The following is a 10317-nucleotide window of genomic DNA, read 5'->3' as shown; positions in this document are numbered from 1 at the left end:
GGCATTCTGGCCCCTTTAATGAGCCTCTGGGAAAGTAAATTTTTTGGGCCCTTTTAGGCCCACTCCCAAGAGGTTCAGGAGACAGGACAGGAGACAAACACACACATGCAGCACTCACAGTTTCTCACATCGGAAACAAGTTTAATGTCTATGTTATATTTATATTTTATTTTAATCATATAAAAAATTTTACAATACATCACACTAACTGAAAATATTGCTTATTCCTGTTATAGCTGGGGGAATACAATTATATAAAAATGCTAAAATAGGAGCCAGAGCGATGGTGCAGTAGTAGGGTGGTTTGCCTTGCATGCGGCTGATCCAGGAAGGCTGTGTTTGATTCCCCCCACCCACCCAAATTGTCCCATATGGTCCCCCAAGCTAGAATTGATTTCTGAGTGCAGAGCCAGGAGTAACACCTGAGCATCACCAGCTGTGGCTCAAAAATAACCAAAAAATTAAATTTAAATAAATTGAAGAACAGTGGATAGGACAGTGGATAGGACACTATCTTTCTACACAGTCAACCCAAATTCAATCCTCCATACTACATTTGGTCCTCTGTTCACCTCTAGGAGTGATCTAAGAGCACTGAGTCAGGAATATACCTGAGCACTTCCAGTCACAGCCCACTCCCTCAACCATAATAAATAAAAACTAAATTTGTAAAATTGAAGAACATATTTGGCAAGTATTGATATTGATATCAATATAATATTGATATTATATTGTATATAGTAGCAGGAGATATGGCACAGTGGTAGGGCATTTCTTTGCACACAGCCTACCTAGGACCAACCTGGGTTAGATTCATGGCCTCCCATATAGTTCACTCTGAGCCTGAGTGCAGAGCCAGAAGTAATCTCTCAGCATCAAAAAAAAAAAAAAGAAAAAAGAAAAAAAAAACTTGTATTACAATTACTTTGAGAAATAAAACACTGACTTTGTAACTATTATACTCTATTTATCACAATTGTTTTACACTTTGGATTTTACAGAGCAATTTCAGTTTATGCTGTGTTCTTGGTCTATTTTTCAAAGTTGAAATATAATTTATATAAAGTATTTATACAAGAATATATATGTTTAAGCTATACAACATGGTGGTTTGCTGCACTTACATTTTGCAATATGGTTACTGTTTTGTTTTAAGTAACGTCTGCACACCATTTTATTGTCTTTGTATATGTAGGGTAGAAGCCATTAAGATCAGTACATTAGGTTGCTGGAGCAATAGCACATCGGTAAAGTGTTTGCTTTGCACACAGCCAATCTAGAATGAATATTGGTTCAATCCCATGTGTCCTATATAGTCCTTCGAGCCAGAGTGATTTCTGAGAGCATAGCCAGGAGTGACCACTGAGTGTCACAGGGTGTGGTCCAAAAAACAAACAAACAAACAAAAAAAAATATCTAGTATATTATAATCCTGAGACATAATAAATATAACGGATCTGAGAAGGGAGTGGTGATGGGATAAAAGTGAAAAGATCTTGAAATGCTGGTGAAGGAATTGGAATACTAATTATGAAAATATAAAAGAATGATCTCAATACTATGAATTATCAATAAAATATATAATAAACTGATTTTTGTTTGGTTTGGTTTTGGTCCACACCTGATAATGCTCAGAGGTTACTTCCGGATCTGTGCTCAGGGGTCATTCCTGACAGTGGTTGGGGAACCATATGGGATATCAGTCGAATTCTGGTCAGCTGTATAAAAGGCAAATGCTCTATGTACTGTACTATTGCTCAGGCCCATATAATATTATCTAGATAAGTACCTAGATACTAAAATATCTAATCTTTAAATTTTATAACACAATATTGTTGCCTATGCTATATTCACTATGTTTTGCATTAGATTCCAGAATTTATTCATCCATTACTAGCTAATATATTCCTCTAAATATCTCCCTGATTTCTTTACTTCCCAACCTCTTGGGAACCACTTTTCTGTAAAAGTGTTGAGTTTGATTCTTTTCTATTCGAACTATAAGCAATATTCCACAATAGTTTTCTTTTTATGTTTGATTTATCTCATTTTGCATGTTTTTGGTTTCACCCTGTTGTTTAAATGACACAATTTTATTCTCAAGACAAAATGATATTTTTTTCTGTGTATGTCTGTGTATTAATGCCACATATTTACACAAGTAGTCCTTGGAAATTCTCAAGTTGTTTCCATATCTTGGCTATTAAAAAGAATAAATAATAGGTGGGAATCTTTATGTACTGAGGTCCATCTGGATATTTATAACACCATTTGCAGACCATATAGCATAGGAAGATGAGTGACAGGTTAGAAACACATATCTCTATACCTTCATGTAATAGGATTAGAACACGTGATTTTGCAGTCATTATTATAATGACTGATGTTCCTAATTGTTGGCTGATGTTCCTAATCCTGAAAAATAAGAGGAATATATTATAATTTAATATTCTGTTTTTGTACTGTGAGTAAAAAATCATTGGTGTATATAGGAATATTCTTTTCTTTTTTTCTTTCTTTTTTTTTTTTCTTTTTGGTTTTTGGTTCACACCCAGCAGCACTCAGGGGTTACTTATGGCTCAACACTCAGAAATCACTCCTGGCAGGCTCAGGGACCAGGGATTCGAACCACCGTCCTTCTGCATGGAAGGCAAACACCATACCTCCATGTTATCTCCCCGGCCCCGGAATATTCATCATTTTTATGAAGGATCTATAAATTTATAGTCCCATCAATAGTAGAAAAGGGCCCTTTTTTTCTCATGCTCTACAACACTTATTATCTTCTGTTTAATTGATTATAACCATTCAAACAGGTGTGTGGTGATAATTCTTCCTGGTTTAAATTTGCTTTTAACTTATGTTTAGTACTGTTGAGTATCTATTCAGATGCACACCTACTTGTATATGATATACACTTTTGAATAACATTTTTAGGAAATGTATGTTTCTCTTTAAAATAATCTCTCTTTCTCTCTGGAAAGTAAGAGAGACTAAGTGACAAATATTATGATTACTTCAGAATCAAATGAATAGAATTATATCATTTGAAAAACAGGGTTAAAATGAGATCTTAAACTAATTTTGATTGGTGTCTCCTGATTAATTAAATGGAATGTTTTTGATATAAAATGCATATATTACCAAATAGTAACACAATTACTTAAAAATATTTATGCAGTGCTTATTTTGAGTGTAGTACTTTGAATAAAACATAAAATTTACTTGATTATGAAATTGACCTTTTGGTAAATAAACATAACTAAAAAATAGTAGAAATATAGCATATATACATTAGTTTTAGCTTATTTGTTACAAATATAATGCTTTTAATGAATATTCTAAAGAAAACAATGTTATAAGAAAAAGTCTTGATATTATTCAAAAAGCAGGGTTGTGAAAAAATTGCTTAAGCACATCTCTGAATTACCTGAGTTTGGAGAAGATATCTGGGAGAAATCCTACTACAATGTTCTGATCTTTATACTAATCAAAGATTTACTCTTTTTGGAATAGCAGAGAAGTGTTCACTCTCAGTAGTAATCAGGGCTTACTTTTGGCAAGTTCAGTGGACCATATGGGATTCCCAAGATAGAAACCTGGTGGACATTGTGCAAGGCAAGAACCTATTTGTAGTAATATTGTTTTGCCCAATATATTTCTTCTAAATTCAACACTAAAAAATTAATATCTATTCACTGAGACCTCATGATTTTTGTATACTTCTATTAAAATTTAATAGATGATTGGTAATTTCTATACTATTATACCATCAAATCTAGATTCACTGCTTTTTAAACCATCTGACTTATTTTACTAATAATCCCACTCTTATTAAAAGGAGAAAAATTAGTAACAAGATTTCTCCACTCAATTATATATATATATTTTTTTTTGGTTCACACCCAGTAACGCTCAGGGGTTACTCCTGGCTATGCACTCAGAAGTTGCTCCTGGCTTGGGGGACCATATGGGACACTGGGGGATCGAACCGCGGTCCGTCCAAGGCTAGCGCAGTCAAGGCAGGCACCTTACCTTTAGCGCTACCGCCCGGCCCCTCAATTATATTTTTAAAGAACTATATTTTTTAGCCTTTCTCCTTTATTTAAGCTATCTCTCATTGCAGGTAGGAAGAATTAGGTATATTTCTGCCTTCTGTCAAGATGTGACTATCTTGAATGTTTTTGTTTTTATTCTAAAGATAATGAGAGAGCACTGAAAAGCTTAAAGCCATGGAGTGATATGACCAGATTGAATTATAAAGATTATTTTTAATATTTTTGTGAATGGTTGTGGATTTAAAATAAACAAAAATGAATCAGTTAGAAATTACTGACATTGTCAAAATTAAGATCATATGGCTTGAATAAAAATGATAAATTGGAAAAATTTGAGTTATATTTTGCAAGACTTGATAGATGACTTGTATGTCAGAGATGAAAAGAGTCTAAAATATATTATACATGTTTTTTCTATGAGTCACTTGATGACTAGATGCAGGAGGATAATACTTGAAAGAGGGAGAATCAAGTTGGAGAGAGACAAAGCTTATATTTTGATACATTGAAATGCCTACCAGACATTATAGTTAAATCAATAGCTATACTATGATATTGAGATCCCTGAAAAAGGTTATAATTTTGTTATTATCTACATGTAAGTATTATTATGATACAAAACACATGAATAAATTCACAAGATCTGTTTAATAGAAACATTAGGAGTATAGGTTATTCCTGAATGGTATATTTGAGTGTTTCAGTATAAGTTTATATAGTAAGTCTCCCTTAAAAGACGATAGACCAACTAGATAGTATTTAGAGAAGACAATTAGACTCTTTTGAAAGAGACATATAAAAAGTTGTGAAAAATCATGGATACACTAGCCACTCAGCTGAAAATGACACTTGGGAGAAAAGAACGAGTCAAGTTCCCATTCTGCTAAAGCAGCATCAGCTATGTCCACCATTCACAATTCCTACTTTGACAATGTCAATGTTCCATCACTCATCTATGGCTCTCTGCAGAGACACCAATCTGACCAAAACTCCAGGTATGGTAGTTTGGGGGTTGATGTCAAGAGAATATTTTGGGAAGTGTGTGTAGGCACCCTCCCCTATTTGTACCTTTTGAAGGCCTGGCTGGCAAAAAGACCTACAAAAGCAATAGTGCTGGAATTCCTGGACTGCAAGGCTGCATTTATGACTACACCACAACTTCATTTGTTTTTAATACTGTCAACCCCGAGCCGGGCGGTGGCGCTAAAGGTAAGGTGCCTGCCTTGCCAGCGCTAGCCTTGGACGGACCGCGGTTCGATCCCCCGGTGTCCCATATGGTCCCCCAAGCCAGGAGCAACTTCTGAGCGCATAGCCAGGAGTAACCCCTGAGCGTTACCGGGTGTGGCCCAAAAACCAAAAAAAAAAAAAAAAATACTGTCAACCCCATAGGAACACACCAATGTAGGCAACAATGTATCTGAAGCCACCTAATGTTCAGAAACAAAACATCAAAAATAACAGAATAATCAGCTAGCAGCAAGAGTTTACTAAGCCTTCTGACAATGACTTAATGACCTTATTGTGATACACAATAATTTTCACAGTATTCTTATTGCTGTACTATTTTTTACTTTTTCTTTCTTTTCTTTTTTTCTTTTTTAATATTTTCCTCCCACTTACCTGGAAACAAATGTACTAGGAACAACTATGACAACTATGTGATACATGGTCTTTAAATAAAATAAATTATATATTAAAAAATACAATTAGAAATTTCTATAGGGGAGTAAAATTATGGTTATTGGTGGAGAGAAGTCATTATTATAAACATTTATTTCTTAGAATTTTCTTCTCTTGGTGAAGTTACCAAGTATTAGAATGGGATAATACTTAGAAGAATAGAGAAGGTATGGAGTACAGTGAAAGGTAGATTTTTTTATATAGACCTCAGCCTTGTGTAACCAATTAATCTTTGAGTAAGTCTGACCTACAATGTGATATATCATTCCTTTGATTATTTTAAAATATATGGCAACATGGAATTGTCTGAGTGGGCCTAATATAACCATAGAAACCATTTTAAAGCATAATTTCTCAGGTTACTGAACTGAGCAAAATTTTAAGTACAAGGAAGAATATTTGCATCATTCTTGACTTAAATTGTAAGGGGTCATAGTCAAAGAATTATAGAAACTTTTAATAACTAAAAGTGGTTTCCAGCTGAAGGCAATGAGGCAAGTGTCTGTGCCTTACAACCACAAATAATGTAATTTAAACAAAACAGCAAAAAGTAAGCTCATAAGTAGATTCTTCATTATAGCTTCCTTGTTGATTCAGACTTCTGACCCCAAGCAAAGTTCAACCAATCTCACTCAGCTTTCTAATCTATATAGTTCTGAGAGGATGAATAGGCATTATTCTAAATCAGTACATTTAGGTTAATTTGTTTGCACCAATACAATCCTAGTTTAAATTCTCAAATTGGGAGTGCAAACACATATGGAAAGAAAGTAGATTTCTCAAATAGTTGAATTTTCAGTGGAGGTTTAGGGCATCAATGGGATAATAACCCTTCTTTGACCTGACTCTAGCAACTTTCAGCTATGTAAAGATTTAGATCATGATTATGTATTTAGAGTAAAAAAGACTAAAATTCTATAAGAGGGTATTGTGTTAATAAATGATGTAATATAAGTGAGGTAATATTAAACCAAAATTAGAGATGGTAGTGAAATGAACTATAGCCATTCTTGCCATCTCTCTACATGTAAAAAATGGATATAGAGAAAGAACTGATGGAAGGTCCAAATTTAGCGTTTAAAGTTGATGTAAATTTCAATAACAAAAATGTAATCAATGATAATACAAAAAAAATTGAAGAAAAAAATTTAAAAAAATGTAATTCAGTGCACAGATGACAAATTACCAAAAATAAAGAAGAGGGCAGAGAAAGCAAGTTTTCAAATTAGAACATTAACTTCAAAATCAGTATTTTTCATACCGAGAAAGAGTATTAAATGTAATAAGTAAGTAGGATATTTCATTGGAAGAAATAGCTTGGTGGCATCAGAGCAGAGTTTAAGATACTTCTATTTTAGCCCCAAAGTATCCAGAGGTTGTGAAAAGTAAGATCTATGCAAGAGATCTTCTGTCAAGTTTTTTTTTTTTTCATGCTTGGCAATGCTCAGGGTTATTCCTGGCTCTGCACTCAGAAATTCACTCCTGGTGGTACTCTGAAACCATATAAAATGGCAGAGATCAAACCCAGTTTGACCTCATGAAAGGCAAATGTCCTACCAGCTCTAGCCCCTGACAAAATTCTAAGCAAATAAATGCTGCTTGGGTATAGTAAGTACCTAACAAAAGAGACTATTCAGTAAAGATGTGAAGGTGTAATGAAGTTTAATCTTAAACTAATCTTAAATTTGGAGTCTCAGAGTATTCTGAGAAAGAATTTGAGGTGTAAAGGTCAGGTGCAGAGATCATGATAGAACAAAATATGTGACTGAACTTTAGAAGCAACAAGTAATTCGGAAGGTATAGAATTGTGTAGAAAATGATAGTAACCTTTGTATGAGGCAAACTGAAGACTAGACTGATTATCTCTTTAAGGAAATGTAAAAGATTCAAGATTTCTAAAAACTCAGTGTGTGTTGTGGGGGGGGGGGTTGAACTTTATTCCCTTGAGGGTAGGGGAATAGTATGCAAGTACAGGAATGAAAACTGGCCCAGAGTAACAACTGCACCACATAGTGGATAGAAAGAAACTATTCATTTGGTACCACTTGGCAATAATTATACCACAAAAACACACATGGAGGGAGCAAGGAGAAAGAGTGAAAGGATAAGGTATTTGTCCTACATATAGCCAACCCTGGTTCAATCTACAGCACCAAATATTATCCTTTGAGCATGACCACAGGTGACCCATAAGCAAAGAGCCAGGAATGAGTGCTGAGAACAGATAGGTGTGAGCCAAACAGAATGACACACATAACGCTATTCTCTTTGTAATGATGTCAAGGAGACTGATCTTATGATGAGGTTTTGAATATGAATTGTTAGAAACATTCAAACTTAGTCCCTTTGATCAAGTTCACACAGTGCCAACATGATCAGTATGACTCACCTTTCTCCCAGAGGGTGAGAATAGAGGCCCTTTAAATAAGAAAGTCCCGTCTAACCACACTTTTATTTCAGTCTTTTATCCTTTTTCAGATCTAGCTTTTCCAGTTCAGTTTCCAAAATGCTAAGTTTATTTTTTTTGATGATCCTCTAAAGTACATTGTCCCTTAACTCATTTCTTTCTGTTCTTCAGAAGTAATCTTACAGTGACTCAGCTATTGCCTCTCAATAGAAGAGATTGGTTTTAATGTTTATAATATCTGCTTCATTTAAATTATACATACATAGATGTACTCTGTGTTTATATATGTTTATATATAATATATTTCCTAAGCATAATTTAGCGTAATAGTTATTTGAATTTATATTCATATTGGTAAAAGAATAGTTAATAGTAAGCAAAACAATATTACAACTTTCATATGATGTAATATTGGGAAATATTTAAAAATATCAAGGACATAAAGTATAATTAACATGATTAATAAACCTTGTTGTATATTTTCCCTGAATAGTTTCTTATATTTCACTAATTTTGGCATTATTAAATGGTACATTTCTCTATCATTTTTAAGCCTCTTTGGGGAAAAGAAAAATACAGTAAATTTTCTTTTTAGGAATTATGAATAAATGTTATGTTGTTATGACAACCAAAGTTATTCACAACATTTAAGAGAGTGCTAGTTTTATAGAAGTTGCTCTAACTTGAAAATCATGCATTAATAATATCATTTGCTTGGATGCACTCATATTTATATGGTTATATTGTCCCTAGAATGTACCAAAGTATACAAGAATACTAGAATAACTTTTCCAAATCTACTTGCAAATTAGCAAGCCAAACATTTATTATTTTATTATAAAATTATTCACAACATTTCACTATGTTTAGTATGTTTAGACACACTTTACAGGAATCTGTGTAAGTAAATTTTAGTGCCAACAAGTATACATCACCTATGGCTAAGCACAAGTCTATGAATTATTTCTCAGTCATACTTATGACTAGCAATTGAATTGAGGATAAAGGAGCATATCAGTCTTTTATGATTCTGACCTATTTTTACAGACTAGTTGAATTAACAAGTATTAATATATGCCATAATTATTAGATATAGTTTAATATATACTCTATTAATATTTTCTATTTTCTTGTTTTATGTTTAAAAGTAATGTTCCAATCTCATTATTCTTATATTTTATTGCCATTCTTTTATATATAAATTTTTTATTAACTATAGACTAAGAATAATATTACTTTATCTCTAGGAAGTCCAATATATGTATTCAACTGACCCCAACTTTACGCACAGAAAAATGTAAAGGCTAGGGGCTGGCGAGGTGGCGCTAGAGGTAAGGTGTCTGCCTTGCAAGTGCTAGCCAAGGATCAGGACCGCGGTTTGATCCCCCAGTGTCCCATATAATTCCCCCAAGCCAGGGGCAATTTCTGAGCGCTTAGCCAGGAATAACCCCTGAGCATCAAACGGGTGTGGCCGAAAAACCAAAAAAAAAAAAAAAAAAAAAAAGTAAAGGCTGAAGAACAAGGTTTTTCAGCCATGCATATACATAATTTTTGTTTGCTTGATATATTTAGTTTTTATTCTTCGTGCTTAATTATTTGTAGGTATGTATAACAACTTTGAATTATTTCATCATTATTTTAGTCTTTGATAGATTTTTTTTAGGTTTCAATGTTTTCCTTGTCAACTTAGCACTAAACCTACTTTTAAAAATAATGTGCTATAATTTACTTCCCCCCTCTGGATTTCTGTATTTCATTCTTTTATTTAAAGTTATTTTTAATAAAAGCACTATAATTTGCAAAATTATTCATAGTTGAGTTTGAAGCTTCCAATGGTATTTTCACTTTATTTTAATCCGACTTAATGTTTCAAACATTTTCATCTTTGATCCTTCAATTTGTAGTTTCTCTTGGAGAATCAGAAGTTCTAGCAGCATTACTCTGATTTTCTTTATTTTTAATTTAGATTTTTAATTAGTACAGATAAAGCAATATGAGAACATGGAGGTCTAAGGTTTGTGCATTCCCTATTTTTTTTTTTTTTTGGTCTTTGGGCCACACCCTGTGACAAACAGATTATTTCTGGCTATGTACTCAGAAATCACTCCTGGCTTGGGGGACCATATGGGAAGCTGGAGTATCAAAGTGCAGTCGTCCTAGGTCAGCCAAGTG

The sequence above is a fragment of the Suncus etruscus genome, chromosome 1 (genome assembly GCF_024139225.1).
Source record: "Suncus etruscus isolate mSunEtr1 chromosome 1, mSunEtr1.pri.cur, whole genome shotgun sequence".
NCBI classification, from domain to species: Eukaryota; Metazoa; Chordata; class Mammalia; order Eulipotyphla; family Soricidae; genus Suncus; species Suncus etruscus.
This window is presented reverse-complemented; position numbering follows the sequence as displayed.